We start from the raw sequence: 21,148 nt of genomic DNA on the forward strand, positions 1-21,148 counted from the left end.
TAAGATTCTGTCCAATGCTCCATCCACAAGCCTACGTCATCCACGCTCCCACACGACAATCCTCCATAAATATACAAAAGCAGGATACAAAACACATTTGCTGTCTTGTCATTTAGTCACTCATTTACATTCTCCTTAATATAAGCATGTATTTGAATGGCACAGTGTCTGCCCTCAGAACCACAGCTAATGAGAGCAGGAGCGTTGACTCACCACACGGCCCTGTTATTACCCACAATGCCTTTGGAAGGACACTCTCCACCAAACGGAGAGAAACTCTGGACCACTCACAGTTCAAACATGAGTTCTATTCATGTACTATTTACTTTGTCCCAATTTGTGGTCTGTCTATAGCAGGGGTCACCAACCTTTTTTAACCTGAGAGCTACTTTATGGGCACTGAGTCATACGAAGGGCTACCAGTTTGAGACGCTCTTCTGAAATAACACATTTGCTCAGTTTGCCTTTAGTTATAAATTATTAACAATGATAAATGATAATCATCTATGTGAACACACTAATCACGTTGCAAGACACTGATCACATTAATGATTTCTCAAAATAATTATCAACGATGAGCAAGGAGGGAAACAGATATCAGTATTCAGCACTTTAACTTTACTAATCTTAGTAATTGTTAAATTTCCAGATGACACTTACATCACTACATCTCATAGGAAAAGTGTCCCATTTTCACTATCCATTGACAAACCTTTTTAACAAAACATAAATAATATACATTGCACCATGTTTCATAAAGTTATCAATTATGTAATGTTAAAGAAAAATAAGCGTACATATTTTTAAATAAATTTCGGTTGCGTTGTGTGACTTTTTCACCGGTGTCGTGGAAAAAGCCTGGTGTTTACCCAAAGCTGCGTTTGTGAGACATAGTGAAGTGTCCCTCCACATTGTGCCGCTTTGCCGTCACCACAGTCGCTCCGCAGATGAGATACGCGCAGGTTTCTTTTACAGTCTTAAATCGTTGTGAAAGTGATCTCTTTATTTTCTACCATGGAGTAAGAAACTGCATTCAGCGCATCCTCACAGCGCTCGCGAGCGGAGCACTGGTTTTGTCACGCGCACAATACTGACCTTTGAAGTGAGTAGGTCAAAGTTCACCTTAACTTATCTATCTATACTTCACGTATAATGAACATATGTTTAAGATATTGTCATTTTTAAATCTATATAAACGCAAGGGTGATTAAAAAAATAGCAACAGAATAAAATTAAATTTTAGATGCAGTGAGTTGTGCTATTTTTAGAACTGGTTTGCGGGCGACTCATGTGGGGCTTGGGGGCGACATGGCGCCCGCGGGCACAGGGTTGGTGACCCCTGGTCTATAGAGTGATCTCAGCCAGAGCAATTAGTGGCCTATACTTTAGACATTTTCTGTGAAAGGTTTTGTACATTCTTTCAAGATATTCTCTACTTTTGTCACACTTACTCTTTGATTGTAATAATTTTTACTTTACTTCTGAGGTCTCATAATCTTGTCAACATTCTCAATATGTAAGATTATGCTTAAAATGTACAAAATATAAAGATGCTCTGTGTAATTGGTAACTAATTGTGGTACAGAAAAGCTTGTCTCCATGGAGATGTTATGGCTTTGACTAGTATTTTCCATTTTATTCCATTGTGTTCTATTATATATGTACATATTTTTATTATTACATTTATATATCATGTGTTTACGCAATTATATGTGTTTTTATTACTCAAAAATACATTGAAAACTGAAAAAAAAGGCATTTTGTACAGTGAGCCGGGTCGCCTCTCCACAGATCTAACCTTTAACTTAACCTGGTGGCATCAAATGGTTGTGTCTATGGAGTTAGATATGTTTAATGACTGTGGAACATTTCAGGTAAAGCAATAGCATATCCACAGAGACAAATAAATAGAGTTAACATTTAATTTTGTGCACAGATTGTTAATATTGACAGTGGCTGTGAATATGACAAGTAAAACCTATTAATCCAGATGCTGTATTATGCATAATTGATGACCACTGCCCACCAGACAGCGCTCCTAGAGACTTATCAATAATGCATGGATGTGATCAGAGGGCAGGGAACAGTGGGCCTATTCGCTGATTTAATTATGGACAAGTACAAAGGCTTTTAAAGGGCCCTGTTCTATCTATTAGGCTAATCACTGTATTGATAAAGCAGCAGGAAGGAAAGTGGAGCCACGTCTCTGGAGACCCAATCACACACAAGTGTTTCTGTGACTGATGCTCCATCCTGCTTTTACTAAGTGTACTCTTACCAGCGTCAGCCTGTTAAGTAAGGCCTGGCTGGTGCTGGAGTGTTAGCATGTAATACGCCATGAAGGAGGTTAAGATACTTTGTACTTCCGGTGCTTGGATGCCAGTATGTCCAAGACAATGTTTCTCAAATTGTGGTACAATATTCATGTTTTTGTCTTTGTCTTGGGTTAATCATCAATTTGAACTACCGCATCCATAGTTTAGTCTATGGAGCTCGTACAGTCTAATCTTAGACCATGTTTGCCCCTAACTTAGGTCCGGGTTTAGGTCTAGTGGCACTTCCAAAGCCAAATATTAAGTTAGGTGGTACTTGGTGAGAAAGGTTTGAGAAGCACTGGTTTATGACATTTTTCCACTGTAGCATAAAGTCTTTTTCTTGTTGGTACTTTAGTAATATATAGAAACAGGATATTATATAATGTGCATTTTGGATTGCAATAGAGTCAGAAAATATCTTAAAAAACCCTTAATTGCAATAATGGTTAGTAGATTGCTTATTATGAACAGACAGCCTTCTTCAGTTCTGATGGTATTCAACTGTATGTGTGTGGGTGTGTGGGGGTGTGTGTGTGTTGTATTTTGTATTGTATATGCTACCTGTGATGATAACTGTGGGTACATGATAAAAGTAAAGTTAATTTTAAAGCCTCACTGCATCTTTTTTTTTGCAGATTGCAGATACATTTCATGTGGAATATTCCAGGGAAGGGCAATGAGATTTCTGTGGTGACTTATGACTCAGGTCTCTGGAGAGGCAAGCTCTACCTCAGTACAAATTTGTGCTGTATAACTACTGCCCAATATAGTTTCATATTTTGTGGCCCATGTGAGACTTCTTGCCCTCAATTGCCCCCAGTTTCTTAAGCAAAATGTATTACCATTGTGTGCAAGTACAAACTAATGTTTTTAAGATTGTGTGGAACAAAACTATTGCTTACTGCTTACTGATTCTGAATGTCTGGTCCTGTTGACCCCACATGTGCATATCTTAAATGTGATCAGTGGCGCTCCTCACAGCTGCTGCTTCACTCATAGTGGAAACCTGATCTGTGATATTGATCGCACTTTCACTGTTGGGTTATGAGCATTATATCTCCTTCACAGCTCTTATAGTGACAGAGGAAGGAATACACCATAATAATCAAAACTCAAACCGTGTAAAGAATGTAAAGCCTATTTTTCCAATTAACCAAAGTTATTTCATGTCATTGTCCTTGGCATAAATTAAAGTAAGCCAAAGAACAAAAACTATATAAGTGGGAGTGATTGGTGGTTGTAAGAGGGGCTGAAGACACAGATAGACACACTTGCTTCATTCAGTCTAACCCAGGGCAGCGGCTTCTCAAGTACTTTTCATCGCTGAGGACAGGGAATGAATGTTTAGAATTATAAAACCGCTTTGAGCATCTGGAATAACACTAAGGCTATTTTATTGTAACACCAAAATTGTATAACTTTTTTACTTTTAATATGCTGGCACACTGCGCTATATTCAGGAATAACTACAGTTCAATATAATCATCAAAAAAGTGACTAAGAAAAAACATGTTATAAAACTATTTTTGGCTTCCTAAAAATATAATACTCATATAATTTTGTATTTCAACATCTAACTTGAAACAAACCAGCCAAACGTCGATTTATTATTCCATACCTTAATGATTATCTGGCCCACTGCATTCGTAACATAACATAATTTTACGAGGCCGTCACTTGGACTGCGAGACATGGTCATTAAACTTGTCCAAATCCTGGTGAAAATAGACAGAACTGGTCCATTGTAAAGATAGGCAGTGGACGAAAGGGGGGCGAGGAAGAAAAATATGTGCTCGGCATTTTGCAAAAGCACCTCTTAAGTAAAGAAAACATGAGAGCTGAGGAGAAACAGCTGTGTGCACTGAGGCCTGGCATTGTGGGGACCAAAACAGCGGCCGGTAATAATAAAAATAATAATCCTGCCGAGTTCATAATAAAGGAGCCCCGATGAGATAATTCGGTCAGGTGAGGGGCCCCTGCAGCGTCCTCGGGCCCCTGCCATTATACTTTTCCTAAGAGGAAAAGGCAACAGTGTTCAATGTGTTTCAAAGATATGGGTTTATCTGATCTGGTTTGTCCATTTTTTTATGCTCAAGGAATGCGAGAGTGATTTTTGTATTTGGCATGTTTATCAGATTCTTTTATTCAGTAATTCAACAAAACTGTACGCTGTTGGGACTGAATTCAATTTACAAGCTCCTTGGTAAGAGTCACCGTGATATCAGGCAATGCAAGCCAATACTGTAATGAATGATGGATGAGTACTTGTTGGAAAGAGTTTTTCAAGCTATATAACAAAACATTCACACGCATCAGTTTTACTCACTTCTAATTGATCCAACTGATCGCTCTGGCCTCATCGCAAGAAAGACACATCTTGGATTGACTCCTTATGAGGAGTGGACTTTACTATGTGGAGTTCATTTTACGAGGGCTATGTACTGGAACATTAATCAAAGAAACATTGAAGAGATGCTTTGAACCAGACTATTTGTCTGGCAAATCCAGAATGATATCTCTCTTTTTCATTTTCATACAGATTGACATCAGTCTGGTCCCCACATCCTCTGTTGTGTCTCTAGCTTGGTCAAACGTGATGCAATCAGATACATTTTGGTGAAAGAAAGGAGCTCACTGGTCAAAAATCTGCAATGTTTTTCAGCCCCCTGTGATATATATTTTTTATTTTATTTTTCTGATTTGCTAATCCACCTGTCAATCACGCCCATTTGAAAACAGGGAGATTCAACGGTGACCAGACTATAATAATCCTATGCTGAACTGTTTGCATGTTTCTCCCTTTGTCTGGGAGAATTTTCCCCAGGCAGATACTCCATCTGACCAAGCATAGCTAAAGATCTGAAGATGGGTCTCTGCATGGGTGCTGCAGTGTCTGTGGTCACCCACTGATTCAGAGGGATAGAGCAAATGCAAAGATACATTTCCCTACAAGGACATTAAAGTACACCTAATATCTTAAACTTATGTATTAAATATGGACTGTTAAAGTCAGAGTTTGTGGTTTTGGCCTATATGTCTCACAACTACCATAGCTGCTCACTGGTCCTAGCCATGGTACCATACCTGGGTTGTATCTATAACCCATTTATCCACAGTGTGAACATGGCAACACAAATTTGAACAAGCCTTGCCACCCATTGCTGTACCCTAGATGAAACTGAGGTCTTGGACTGCAGTTCATATGTGGCCTTCATGCGGTTCTGCTCATGTTTGTTTTCTGAGCTTAATGCAGAAAGCACGGGGAACCCCAAACCGCCCACTTTTTCATTTAGTCCTTTTCCACCACGACTATTCCTGCCTCCTCTGACGTGCTCACGTTTGCCAGTACAGCCACAGCTACATGAGTCCTGACATGGTTTTATAAGTCTGACTGAGAGGCGTGGTTTGAAATCTGGTCGGGCCTTATGTATAGTGTAATCGTGTTATAGACACATGGTTCAAAAAGTATTTTGCGCTTTTAAGGTGTACTATGTTCCACTTTCTGTCTTAGCATGTATTAAATTACACATGTTTTTATTGCCCAGTTCTTAACATGCATTCTTACTGTGAGCGAATTACTGTACACTTTTAGTAAGAAGTCCTCATACATTAATAAATAGCCTCGTTTCAACTGGTTTGCTTTGCAGCAGATTGGTACGGATCGCTTTAGCTAGGTCAAGGCTACACAAGACACAAGATGATTGGGGAAGAGAGAACACTGACTCAAGATGGCAAAAAACAGATATAAACAGAAAATAATAATCTCTGACAAAACGCTGACTTGATCTTGTGATAAACTGCCATATTATCAGTTATTGAAACTCAATATGTTAGGCCGATATGTGTCGCAAAACAAAGCATGAATACAACAGCTGTTTCCTGTTTACTGATGCATGGCACTGGCGTATAAAGTTTGAACATATTTCCAGTGCAAAATACATCTAACATGAACTAAACCCAATGTGTTACATGAAGAGATGGTAAAAAAGTGGCATAGAGGTGCAGATAAGTAAAATAAATGCACAAAAACCTGACGATAAATTGGAAGAAGTTTGTATTTATGCTAGCTTTAGCTATGTCTCACATTACCACGAATTTAACGTTTTTGTGAATTGCTGAAATCGGCTTTATAATTACAATTTAGATTTTATTTATTATGAAAACATCAGTTATGTTTGAGTGATGTCAGTGGCTCATGGAGCAGAGCCCTGCTTCTGTACCCGGAGCCATGCTCGAAGCATGGAAATGCTGTTTGACTGGAGGGAGCCGCCCCAAAGAGACCCACTCCAAGTGAAACGTGCTAGTGGAAAGGAGGCTTATGAGACCCCTTGCTAGCTATTAGTAGGATTTCTTGAAATCAGCCACTTCAGTTATGTTCCGGTGGTACATCTCATGTAGGGACTTGACGGTACCTCGAGTACCTCTCCCTCTGCACTCCGCTGTCTGAGACATTCTCTGAGCATGTCATTTGTTGGGGCCTTGTCCTTGATGTACTTATGGGTCTTGGATGTTTCATTTTGGACTGTGGCTCTCACTTTCACTCATCCTCGGCCTCCTTCCTTATGGCTCGGGTACAGTCTCAGAGTGCTGGATTTGGGATGGTGCCCTCCATGCATGGTCAGGAGCATGGAAAATGTTTCAGCCCTAAAGATTATGTAGTGAATCATTGTTATTGATTACCCAACCGTAGCTAAGCAACTACTATTTTCTGAGATACATTACTTTATTTCTTGGTGCACCAGTGTGTGCCAATGCAAAATTTCATTGCTAATCTTTATTCCTGCAATTATTGACCTGAATTGGGACTATAAGTACAGTAAATACAGAAAATGCATTCAGATGTATTCTTCTAAATTATTTGCACAACTTCTGTTATTAAAGTAGGTAATCCTACAAATATCTCAACAAAAACTTCTACCTAAGGTTTGTTAAATTACTGAACTATTCCACTTTATTTTACATTTTTTTTTCTATATGAACTATTTTAATTCTTACATCTGAATATTTTACAGTGCGGTAAAAGTTGAGAGAACACAGACTCCACTACCCATGGAAACATAACTATCTGGTGATTTTTATGTCAAGCTAATGATTTTAAACTGCTTTAGAACAGCAACAATAAAGAGTTATAACGGTAGTAAATATTAAAACATTATAATAGCCTACTTCATAATCTATTTTATCCTATTCCTATCAGACACATCTGTTCCTTCAGGGGTATATTGTTTTAATTTCCACACATTAGTGATTTATGGCATTCTAGGCGCAGAAATAGCATAAATTATACAGTTACGATGGCATCATAAAACTGCTGTCAAACTTAAGGTACCCACAAAACAATAGTAGCCAGAGGGAAGACAGTAATATGTTAGAAAGAGGAGAAGTGTGAGAAAAAAGTCCAAGATGTGGTCATAATGGTGCATTTGTCATGGCATAGCTGGCTGTTTTCTTTAGTGCCAGACACACCACGCTCTCGACAGGGTATGTCCATGCTTCTATTTGTGTGTGGGAGCAGGGATAAAGAATTTTGTATGGATGGCACAGAGATGGATGAGATGGGCATTAAAACAACAGGGAAGATTTGATTCGACTTTATATGTAAGGCCTATGGGAGGTGTGATAGAATTAACAATGTACTCACTTGTATTAACCTAAATAGGAATCATCTGTGCTAAAAAAAATATCATAAATGTATATTTCTTTGTCCCGTTTGGGTCCTCAATATGGCTGCAGTCATTCATTGGAATAATAATAGTATTTTTATAGTTCTTATCTATCATATATTGTATTCTATTGCTGAGATATTGAACAAAGAAGCAGCTTTTCTTTTATTTATCTTAAAGGTCCTATATTACACAAAATGTACTTTTGTAACTTTAAACCATGTTATAATGATGTTACCTCATCAAAAATAAAGCCGGAGTTGTGTTTTGTTTCATTCACAGATGCTTGAGCAAAACTTTATTATCAGGCTGTCGGCATCCTCCAAAACTCAAAATGCTTTGTTCCACCTTATGATGTCATGTAGTGGTAGTTTTCAAGTTAGCAGCTCCTTTTACCTTTAGTTCAGTAGAGATTGTCAGTTCTAGAGCAGGAAATTATCCAAAGATTCTAATGAAGGTATAGAGTGGAAAAACACAGTGGAGCACTTCCTGTATTAGATGTTTTCTTTTTTGAGAGAAGAACTATGCTTATACATACAGGATCTGTGTGTTAAACGTGTGAATGAAACAAAACACAACTCCCAGGATGTTTTTGATGAGGAAACATTGTAACATAGATCAGAAATAGTGTAATATGGGCTCTTTAAGTGTCTTTTCTGGCAATGGAGTGGGTTAAAATAAGTCTTTTTTGTTCTCACTCTATTTCGAGCATCAATTTTTCATTTATGAGACATTCTTGGACTAAGATTGTGGAGATTGTATTCATCTCTGTACCACCTTCTGTTTGTTCTGCCATGACATAGCTCAAAATAGACACGAATTACGGTTAACTGGACCATACAGACTCTAAAACGCACAAAGGACCTGCAGAGGCATTATTAAATTAGAATGTCAGAAAACCAAAATCAGTAATACTACAATTTATATGTAAATAGTATCTTTCTAGAAGCTTTCCGTCACCATATTTCAACCTATTTGATTAAAAATGTAATCAAAAATCTGCAAGAGAAATTGTCCTTTGACTGTTAAACAAATGGAAAAAGAAAAGTTGCGGCACTATTGTCCACAACAGTGCTAACTTGTATAAACTTATGGTCGTATATTGTAAATGTAGACATTTTGACACTGAGAAAAAAAGTAAAAAAAAAAAGTATTGCAATTATCTACTAGAAAGCTGATAAAAAAAAACAAACTAAAACACTAACATCTCCAAAAATATTTTATTAAATATTTCACTCTTTTAACCTAAACACATTTCAAAATACATGAAGCGTTTTATTGTGTAAGTATTACCTTTATTGAGTGTAACAAAGTAAATAATGCAGAAATTGTCATGTGTGTATCCATGCTTACACTGTTGTACATTCACTTTTATGTTTATAATATGACACAAAAGAATTCACATGCTGCTTGGTTACAGCACTTGCTCACTACACTTCTGGCTGTTTTGTGATGCGACAACACCAGAGCTGAGTGGCCAGTCCCTATCCCTGGGCTGTGATACTACGGTTGTAAAGAAAGTACTGGGAGGCAACTAATAAGGAAGTATTGCTCACAACATCCTTTTAGAGAATAATACAGTGTTTACACAAATGTGAGCTATCAGGTGACTGGTGTAATGTACCGGCTGCTGACCAACTGCCTGTATCCTGGTTGGGGATAGGAGCAGAGGCACGGTAAAGTTGGGACAGCAAAGGGATTAGTGAGGTAATACTGTTTAGGGATCCCGGAGGCGACCTCATTTAAAACAGAGGCAATAGAAGTCAGCTGGTGTATGGGGACTACAGTGCACATTTGGTAATGCTACTCTTTTGTAATAAGGTGTAATATGTACCTTTTTTTGTGAGTGATTCGATTAGTTGTTCATTTTTTTTATTATTATTATTATTATTTTATTTTATTATTTTTTTATTCTGATATAATTTCTAATGGGATTAACAAGATTCTACTGCATTTAATGTAATGAACAAAGTTGTGTACATGTACCTCTTTGACAGTCCCCATATCTTGGCTTTCATTCAGCGGCTTAAAGGAGACGCAACCATAGACTGTATAAAGAAGTGGACTAAGTGAGTGTGACGTCACCCATAGCATTCAGCTCCAGTCAAATGAAGCTTATTGAGGCTAGCAGTTATAGGGGCGATTTTAGGGCCGAGTTTCTTATTTGGTAAAACGACCATGAGTATCATAACAACCAAAGAGCCAATCTGGAACAAGGCTGTTGAGGGTAACGCCCCTTCCCACCTACACCGCTGGTTTAGCACTAGCGGGAGCAACCTTGGGGAAAGACGGCACCTGATTTGTCTGTTGTTAATGTTCATATTTTGATTTAAGAACACAATAGCGAAATACTAGGATCATGTAGAGCGGGTCAATTTGAACATTAAGACCAAAATGACGAGGCTCACTGCAGAGAGAGGGTTGAATTTTTTCATTGTAAAGTGAATTGGAGATATGATCACTTTATATTTGGAACACAATGGCTAGTGCATTAGCTATGTCCATTTATATATACAGTCTATGGCGGGGTATCCAAACTATGGCCCGGTTTTATTGGCCTCCTGCTGAACCACCCCAACTGATCATAAGCAGTATTTTTAACAACAGATTAAACTATTTCTACTATATCCTCAAACATCACATTGCATTGTGATACAGACCTAAAATGAATGTGTTTCAAGCCTTATTAATATACAGCAGCTCTGTCAAAGCTGTGTATAAAGCACCACACTGCATTGATCACTGGTCTGTGGTCCTCCGCTTCGAATATGTTTTGAGATGTGGCTTTTGATTAAAAAAAAAGTTGGGGCACTCTGGTCTATGGACATAATATGCATATTCAACTTTTATGGACTTTTGATGTTTTGATGCACATTGTCTTTAAAATATAGGCTTACATATTTGAGACATATTACATTTTTTCTATTGAACAAGCATGGTTGTATAACACTTGAAGTTGCTCTCAAAATAATATTCATGATTGGAAAATGTTGAAAGTTATATATAGTGGCTGTGGTAGAAATTCTCACTCCATTTTGCCCTCTGCGCTCCTTCAGTCCCCTAGCCCCTGTAGTCTTTACAGTTCATGTGGTGCTGATTACCACTAGTCCAGGTCTAGACCACCTCTCTCTCTCTCACTCTCTCTCTCCCTCCGTCTCTTTCCCCTCTCTCTCAATCTCTCTCTCTCATCTGGTTTGAAGCTTCCCCGCTGGAAAACCCCTTCAGTCCAAATCAACAGCATACTTTACACAGCACATTGTTTATAGGACTCAACCAAAGCAATATCAAACATGGGTCAAAACCTGCACCCAAGCCCATGCATTAAGTAAGAGAAAATCAGGCAAAAGCAAAAGTTGTCATCTACTAAAAAGACTACCAAGTACTTATTATTAAAATGTAGTTGATTTTTTTCAGTTTTGCCCATCTTTTTGTTTTCTCTTACATTCATGATAAATATTGTAGTTGACAATGACATTTTTTGTTGTATAAAAATAACATTTTTTTTCATTCTACTTTAAGTGCAGGTGATACAGTTATGCACTTAACTGAGAATAAATATTAAAGGGTATGTTTGTAATTTCTCTGATAATTATTTAGGACATTTTTTTTTTTTTTTTACTTTTTTGGCTTATTTAAAATGGAACTTTAGACAAGGTAGCTATTGGCAACTAGTAGCTTTACCAAACTTTGACATAAACACTTCACAAATATTCTCGTAGGCACTACCCCCTCTCTCCTCCCTGGGGCCTGCTTGATTGACAGGGGCTGCTCCTGTGAGGGATTATGCTGCAAAAGGTGGGCTCTGGAGAAAGGAAGGTGGGGTAGGTGGTGGGTCTTTGGGGAGAGGGAGGGGGGTCCAGAGGGGCCGATAGGGGCCAAAGACGGACGGAGGATTAGGCCTAGCGCTGGGCTTCATTAACCTGAATGTTTACACAAGCTGATCTCTCGCAATGAGCCGCCTTTCCTTCCCACAAGTGTCCCCTTCAAAACACCGCTCCCTTCCTTCATCCCTCCATCCATTCATCCCTCCATTGCTCCCTCCTCTGAGTTCTTCAAAGTCTCAGCTAAGCCCAAGTCTAGAGCCACAACAAGTCAGGCGTGAGGGCCAGATCGATAAGAGCCAGGAAAATAAGTGTGTTCATCGTATTCACGGATTGCTGTTCCATAGCCTCTAGCAGTTCCCTTGTATATTCTGTTCAGTTTCAAAGTCAACAGCTATACGTGACTGACGTACAATGTTTGGACATATAGAATTAAACAATAATAAGTATGATGCAAAAATGCTATATAAATAAACTTGAATTTACTTGAATGATACATATCTCAAAATTAGGCAAAAAACACTCATTATGTCATAACAATTACATAAAATAGTGACTAATAAACAGTATACATTTTAAAGGAAACCTTGTTGTCAATACCTTTTCGGCACCTACCTTACTATTGAACCTTAAAGCTCCACCCTTTTTAGCCAAAAACAAAACCGCAATAACGTCATGTTGCTTACACACAAACCCGACTCTTATTGGGCCTGGATGAGGGCCTCCTCATGTTGGGGTTCATGGAAATGTCGTTCCTTTGGCTATAATATTCCACAGTGTGGCATAAAAGTTCTCTATTGATTGAGAATGTTCGTAAATATGACTTTAACTGTCTATTTCCATGGAATCATGAAGGTGATATGTCACCTGCAAAAAGTTACACAGTGTTGTTTTAATAATAAATGGTATATCAGTGCAAACATTTTGAATAGATCCTACATCTCCTGTTGGCACGTAGTGTGGAGTTTGAAGTTGCCTAAGAATAGCAGCAGTTAGAAATGGTTATGGAGATACTTGATTGTATAAAGGCGACGATGAGACTTGAAGAATCAAAGGAGCAGTGGAACAAACCAGCTTCTCGCAAAAAGGAGATTGCCTCAGTCAGAACCCAAAACATGCACAATTGTCAAAAAATCCACCAGCATCCAGAACAAGCCTATAGCTCCAGATTTGGAAATGGGACCCTAGGCACTGCACTGGTGTCCATTGTTCCTGACAGTCTGAAAAATGGGTCTTAGAATGTATCAAACTGAGGCTATACAAACAATATCAGAATAAAACCAGATTTTATGACTTTTAAATGGCCTCTGGGAGACGTCTTTTCTTAAACCAACACTGTAACATGCCGTATTACTCTTCATTTGTTTAAAGTGTGAATGAAAATAGTCTTGTACAGATTTTCCTTTAATTTCAGCTCATTAAGTAATTAGTCATCATTATGTTGAGTTGCATTATAACCTGGGCAACGATTTGGACAAAGTCACAATTTATAAAGTTCTAATAACAATTTAAAGACTAATTTGCCCACTGCAGAAGGTGATACTGGACTAACAAATCTGGGATATGACAAATTATGGCAATATGATGGGGAGACTTGTGCAGTAGTTAATATCACATTAGTAAGTGTCAAAGCTTGGAGAGCAAACAATAGTGATGTCGGTAATTACTATACCACACCCTTTGAGTGGCATACAAGGAATGATTTTGTGCTGAGATGGTTAAATTGGTTGGTTATATTATAGAGATGGTTTTATTATTATAAACAAAGAAATGTACGGTAAGTTCACAATAAGAAGGAAACATTTAGTCAACACTGACCTTATTCCTCTCCGCCCACTTTTACCGTAAATACAAAACTGTGCTCTCTTTGTGATGGCACTTACAGTTAAGCATTAATTTCAATAGAGAATTTGGGAAAACCTTTGCAGCTAAAACATGATATAAAGTAGGTTCATTTGTGTAATAAGTTCTATGTATGTGCACAAACAAGTCAACACTGCAACGATTCTCTGGAGGGCTTTAAAGACTGTTTAAAGATCATCAGCCTCATTCAAAATAAAACAAGCCGAATGATTTAATTGAAAACCCCTATTCACCTTATTCTGGAAGGTGAATAGGGGTTTGCAATTAATTTAAAAGAGCTAAGTGAAGTCGCTATTGGTCTTACTGAAGAAAATGCTTCATGGATTTGCCTATAACCTGCAGTGAAAAAATACAAAATTTTTGTGCATAATAATGTTGCGTTCTGGTGTAAGGAAACACTCACAAATTTTTTCTGGTTGTTTATTTTTCCGAGCACAAGGGCTACTGTAGACAATACCCCATGCCAAAACAAGAGCAAAACAACAGCTGTCATGACTCCTCCAAAACAGACCAGTATCTGACAAACAGAACCTTCACATTCACTTGTCGGCATAGCAACCAAATGTCACATACAAAAGCAGTAACACGGAAACAGCTACAGGAACAACAAAAGGTGTCAGCTCTGAACTAAACATGGGATATCAGATCATTACAATAACATTCGTTTTGACAGCATTTTTGAACATTGGCTGGCTTATAAACATTGTCCTCTTATAATTAGAGGCGTTATCTGCATTGTGAGTAGGCCTGGTTACTAGAAAGTTTAAAGTTTGGACTAATTCCACACTACGAGGTTGAAAACAGTCTTTGTTGACAGTATTTAGGAGATAAAATATAGTCACAATAACCAAAAAACAAAAATAAGTGTAATATATATCATAATCCCAGTCTGCTCTGTGTTTTAGTGCAGTTTTTCCCCCTCCCTTCTGTGTCAGAGTCTGGAGCTGGGCGGAGATTCGGGCTCCTCCCATGCACACCTGTAACCCATCTGTAATCAAGCCGCACCCTGGGAGGACAAATGGGCCGAGGACTTAACACTCAGCGCAAGATCGTCCGCGTATCCTCAGTGATCCTGCTCCCTGAACCTGCACTTCACGACCGGTACGACCATCTCATCCTCCGACCCCGCTCACCTTGACCTTGATCTTTGACCCCGCTCTCCGAGAAGACTACTGCATACAACCCCTCTTTCAACTGTCTGCTCCATCTACCTTCATTCATATTAGTCCAAAAAAGTAAAAAAATAAATAAATAAAAACGTCTCTGTATTCAGGTTCCTCTTTGAAATAAAAGGAACATACAACAGACAGTGAAAGAAGCTATTGCATGGTAAAGCATTCCTGTTGAATACATTTAAGGAAGTCCTCATGACAGTGTGACATTGACAAATCTGACCTAAGTTTGTTCAGTTCCTCCAGTTGTGTTCAGTCGTTCTCACCAAATGCTCACTATTTTTCTTAGTTCAACTGCCAAAAATTTTGACACTTCCTCGTTGCTAAGTCTTTAATGCACTGAAACATCACGTAATGCTTTGGGACTCAGAGGGTAAAGAGCCAACCTATGAGTGCCAATCACGTGGACTTCAAAAGCTACGAAGTGCGCTTTATTTAGTTTCTCTACGGACTCATTTGTCTTTCAGGGTTGTTCCTGGGCCTCTACGACAACACCGGGGGCTGTTTATGTTTTAGATCAGTGGTTCTCAAACAGCAGTATGGGAACCCGAGTTGATTTAGTCCAAGTTAAAGGTATATATGCCACTAGTACACTTTGGCAATGATCCATAAAGCTCCTCTGTGTTTTTAAAGTCAGTCTATCCAAATGTCATGAGAAGCAAAAAGAAGTAAACTGTTGAAAATGAGCTACAGTGCCCATGCCCCATTTTGTCAGATCTTGGAAGCTCAGCAAGGCCAGGTCTGGTTAGTATTTGGATGGGAGATCATTGCAAATACCACAGTAGCTCTATTGCATACTTTCATCCACCTTGCCTAGTATTGGCTGGATATTCATTTGGAGTTTTCTGATTTATCAAACAAAACCACAACCAGGTGTCTTAAGTATTTTAGGGAGCCTGAATGATATACAGTATGGTGGTTTAATCCTTTTACATTTTATTGTGCTTTATTGACCTGAAACGGCTTAAGTATAATTTCAGACCTGGTTCTGGACTGGATTAGTGTTGGTTTAGTCTGAGTTTTGACCTGCTATGCTGAAAAGAGCCAAATATTAATTACAAACATACTTTGATTAAAAGGAACACTCTACCAACTGAGCTACTTTCATCCAAGTTTCAAGTTAAATAGTACTGGGTTAGATTTTGTCTTATTTCAGACCTGGTTCTGGTTTAGCCTTGGATTAAAATCTGTTGTACTCAGGAAAACCAGTTTAGAATTTGATTAATAAGACGATGTGTTAAAATAGGTGCTCTAGTTGACTTCGACTTCCTGGTTTATTTCCGGTTTAGTCTGTCTGGATTTTGCCCTCTTGCAAAATGGCAATTCCTTAAATACTCAGTGTAAAAAGTTTGAGAATAAGTATTTACATTTAACACACTGGGTGGTAGTAATGGAGAGATTATACGCAAGTGTCAAAAGTTTAAAGAAAAATCATGCCTGAATTGTTTTGCATCTCGGGATAGAAAAAAGTGTTTTCTCTGGGCGCTGAGGTGGAAAAGTAAATTAGCGTTGGCTTTGGCTGGCTCCGGCTCTGACATGGGGAGAATGGTGTGTCGACAGCCCTGTGATTGGCCTCTTCAAAGGGGCTGTAACCAAAGGGACACGGCCTATGCTAAAGTAAACAGTGTGCAGTCCGGACCTCTTAGGGAGATGGGCAGGCCAGGGCAAGTGGTGAGAAACGATCGGACATCTCGTCAAAACGGGAAGGAAGAGGTTGTGTTTGTCATGGGGATTTAAGTCAACTTACACAATTCTTTTACTTTCTTGTTTTTCATTGTAGAATGGCCCCTATGATTCGAGTTACTACAGTAAATGCTCACAAGTGTGGCTGACTCATATGCAGAGCTAGGCAGTATGGTGATTTCCCACATGTTAGTGCCATATGAACCATCTCGCACTCTGAGGACTTCAGGGATCGGCCTCCTGCTGGTGCCCAGAGTCAGGACTTAATATGGGGAATCAGCATTTCAGTTTTATGCAGCTAAAACCTGGAACAGTCTTCCTAAAAGATGTGAGACAGGCTTCTACTCTGACAATGTTTAAATCAGGGGTGTCGTTTTTCACCAAGGGCCACATATTGAAACATATTCCAAGCGGAGGGCCACAGACTGATGGGCAATACAACAAGTCATTCAGATGGATGTCTTTTACATAGTTTTGATGGAGCCATTGCATCTTCAATAAGGTTTATCACTATGCAAAAAGATGTTATTGAGGTTATAGGGGTAGAAATACTTTCATTTGCTGTAAAAAAGTACTATCTATCAGCATTTGGGCCAATTCAGCTGGAAGCCTGAGGGCCAACAAAACTTGGTCTGAGTGCCGGATTTTGCCCCTGGGCCATAGTTTGGACACTCCTGGTTTAAATCCAGGCTCAAAACGGTTCTGTTCTGCTGTTCATATACATATACATACAAAGGTGTTTCTTTTGCACTCTTATGTTTTAATATTCATTTTAGGATGATCATTTATGATTATTTTTGTTTTGAATTATGATGATTTTAATGTCTTTCTTATTCTGTAAATCACTTTGAATTATTGTGCTTTACAAATAGACGTGCCTTTCCTTGCCTTGCTTTGCGATAAGAATCATGATCTGATCCCAAATATGGAACATACTCACTGCTTTATGTGCAGAACTTTGCTTAAAGTCAAGACACTTTTTCTCACTCACTCCTCACATTGGTCAGCCTTTGTCAGCGAGTGGCAGGTGGATTTAACCAATCACAGTGATGCATGAACTCTGTGAAAAACATTTTTGCAGCTACTTTTTTAAGTTTGAATCATTAAAAAGAATCAACATTGTGATCAATGCTTCTTCGTGTTTGTTTGTTTTTTTTGCATATTTCCTATCTTTGCTTTTGTGTGATCTCTTGACCTGCTATAATTTTATTTCCCCTCTACATATTCATGCTAATATATAACACCACCTCTAAATTGTTGTTTGTCTAATGGTGATGTTTTTGCCTCAAAGGTCGTGAGTGACTGCTGGGAGCTTTACTGAATACACCAAAAAAGGTACGGCTTTTCTTTTCATAGATAAAAGTAGCTAATTTAAGCATCTGTGGGTTTGAGCCAATGCTCAAACTTTCTTATCAAACTCATTACAATGTGATACCAAATGAAAGGAAACTGGATGGAAAAAAAAATATTCAAATGTAACAAATAAGGAAACAACCCATTGCTTTTAGTTAAACTTTCAAACATTTTAACATTTTAACAAACAACCAGGTAGGTCACAACTTTCTACTGTTGAGTTCTAGGTTGGAACATCACAGTCATATGGAAACGTGGATGAGTCAAGAACAAAATGATTAATTACTGTTGCGTAGATCCATAGCCTGCAGGTCCAAGAATTGTTGGAGACAGGCAAAGACACTAGACACTAGTTCCACCCATAAGAAGGTAAAGGAACATATTATTTATCCAGTTGATTTAGGCCACCATTGTGGAATAGATCAGTGTTTCCCAAATGTTTTTTTCTCCATTACCCCTACGTACCCCCCATATTGTGTATCAGTATTTTTTTTAAAAAAAAGAAAAAGGAAATCCAATAAATCCAACGTTTTCCAATTGTAACTATTATATTTTCCAAAATTCACCTAAAGAAACATTATTAAAAGTGTCGAATATTACATAGTACATCTTATTAAAATGCTATTCAGTTCCACTTTAAAAAAAATCTGAAACCATTCCAAGTACCACCTAGTAAATGCTTGTGTACCCATTTGGGAAACACTGAACTAGACAGCACAAGAACTGTGTGGCTCAAGTCAGACATCATATTTTCACAATAGGAACAAAACTCAAACTCAAAAGCAGTTTAGGTTTGTGCATTTATCATTACTTTAGGCAGATGTCCTGTCAGATATAGTAATTACACCACACCGCTGAAACAAGTTCCAAGTTTGTGAATTTTGTTCACTGACAATCACAATAAAACATATTCTGATTCTGATTCTAATGAAGTGCACGTAAACAAAATGGAACCACATCACAGTCCAACAAAACTGAAGTAAATATCCTTATTCGAACTTTTTCAACGTCTCTCACTTTTCATGATCTTGAAAACTGTGCAAGTCAATGAATGCTCACCACTAAACACCACCCACATCCTTGAATGAGGAACTATACAGGGGAAATAGTGAAAAAGACAGAGGCTGGACAGCGGTGCCAAATCACGACTGCAATGGACCGGCCCGTCTACAAGATCTCAGACAGGAAAGGGAATGAGAGGAGAGGAGGAGGAGGAGAGAGGAGAGAAGAGGAGGAGAAGAGGAGACATCTGGATTTGATTAAGTGGGCCAGTGTGGACAAGCCAGTCTTTGGTGCATGTTTTGACTGCGCCGTACGGAGGAAGCCGGCAGTGTTTGTTTTTCAATTGCAAGTGGTTCATTAATTGGTGAATTCATTTATAAGCACACGAACTGAACCAGATAATGCATTGTAATAGCTGGGGATTTTGATCATTGATACGTAGAAATGAATAAGTTATCGTTTATTGATTTTCCAGAGTTGAACCTGTTGAAAAGATAGCCTCCGAGTAGAAGTTTGACCTTGTTATTGCTTTATATCTAAGTATCACCTGGAATGACCACAATATTACCATTTTACAGACAAATTTCTAATAAACAAAAAACACAATGAAATTCAAAAATACAATGTCAAAGTATATCTCCTTATCTCCATATCAAAAATAATCTTAAATCTTCCAGGCTAAGTATGTAACTTCTCTTATGGTGACCCCGCTCACAGTTAGCATGTTTTTTCAAGGTATTTCAAGCAATAAAAACAGCTATTCCTAAAACAAACACTCGATAAATATAGAATAAATTGAAGTAGCCAGAGAGGAAGAAGAAACATGAAGCTGGGGTAGAAATACTGGAGACGTTTTTTTTTTTTTTTTACCAGTATGGGACCTGGAGACACGAACCCCCAAAACATTGTGATAGTATTGTCCATTTTAGTCTTGTCTAGCCTGGTTATGCTTGCTTGTAGGGAGTATTATACCTCTGATGACATAGGCCAATATGACAAGGACTGAGCTGGCAGTGTGGGGTTGGCACAGCAAAGAAATATCAATAAATATGTTGCCCAGAAATTAGCAGGTGGCAGACACTTCACCAGAAAAGTGCACCTGTACTTAGAGTAAATATTGTATGTTGTTGTATAATTTTAGCCAAAATTATAAACCATTCATAAAAATACAGAAGTTGATATTCACTTACTGTATTCACTGTATTCAATGGCTTCTTGTGAATTCTCTGTGTTTTGATAAGCATTTTGTCCATAAATATTGTCCTTGGCACAACCAGCACAATCTAACAGGAAACATAACTATTTTGGCCTTGAGATTCCTGGGACCAACACTCCCATTATCAATAATAGTCAACTCTGTACCTACACATCGACCAACCACTGAACAAACATCAATACATTTCACTTTTCCCCTTAACACATCATTTGTCTTGTCATGCGCAAAGTGTAGCAACATTTTGAAAAACGCCAAACCAAATTGCATATGGGTAAGTGAAGGCATCGTGAGCCATAAACCACTCATTTGCTTTGACAGCTATAAAACATCTGCACTTTTGGGACACACATACGTGGAAATCTCGTTCCTGGACCCAACTTTCGAAAATAATGGTTGTTTTAAGATTGGACAGGGAACATTTTCAAACATGGGGCCAAAGTGGAACTGCTAGCTCGCGCCTGTCACGTCTCCGCAGACTGATGGAGTGTGAGGGGAGGTTGATGGCACCGCGTCCTGCTCCACTGAATATGAATAAACCATCAAGTGCTCAGGCCGGGCCAAGCTAAACTCACGGAGCGCAGAGGAGAGGAGAGAAGGAGGGCCCCCGAGCAACTTCTCTGGCAAGTGGAGACAAAATCCGCCAGTCAGCCCGCACAAGCCCGCTGCATGCTCCAAAAGTCAATTGCCCATCAAAAAACAGATAATAACTTTGAAAAACATGATATGGTCTCGCAGACATAATCACAGCTCCCACTTGTTTCGAGAAATAATTTTCCAGCTTTTTTTTTTCCTTGACAGTTCAGACAGGATTGTGTTATTGATGGCTGTGTAAAATGGGACAAATCAGGGTTTATGGAAGCGTATTTAAGGCAGTAAAAAGATAAAAGACCTTAAAGTAGATATATTATACAATGTTGACAACTGTTATAATGGTTTTCACTCATCAATATCTAAATAATGATTCATACGTTTTTTTTCCGCCTCCTCCTCTGTTTCCCAGGCCAAATTCACACAAAGCCGTCAAATCAGGTTTGTTTATTTCAGTGACACATGGGAAACA

The 21,148-nt window shown here is 38.5% G+C and overlaps 1 protein-coding gene across 1 annotated transcript in view; it reads left to right on the forward strand.

Annotated features, from left to right (window-relative positions):
• The first annotated feature begins 272 nt into the window (after positions 1–272).
• The window catches only part of tfap2c (transcription factor AP-2 gamma (activating enhancer binding protein 2 gamma)), a 62,579-nt gene continuing 41,703 nt past the window's right edge, over positions 273–21,148 (forward strand). The window contains exon 1 of the mRNA XM_055221728.1: positions 273–278. The gene's annotated coding sequence lies outside the window, so the exon portion shown is untranslated. The remainder of the gene's footprint in view (positions 279–21,148) is intronic.

Source organism: Periophthalmus magnuspinnatus, chromosome 5, assembly GCF_009829125.3.
Source record: "Periophthalmus magnuspinnatus isolate fPerMag1 chromosome 5, fPerMag1.2.pri, whole genome shotgun sequence".
Lineage (NCBI taxonomy): Eukaryota > Metazoa > Chordata > Actinopteri > Gobiiformes > Gobiidae > Periophthalmus > Periophthalmus magnuspinnatus.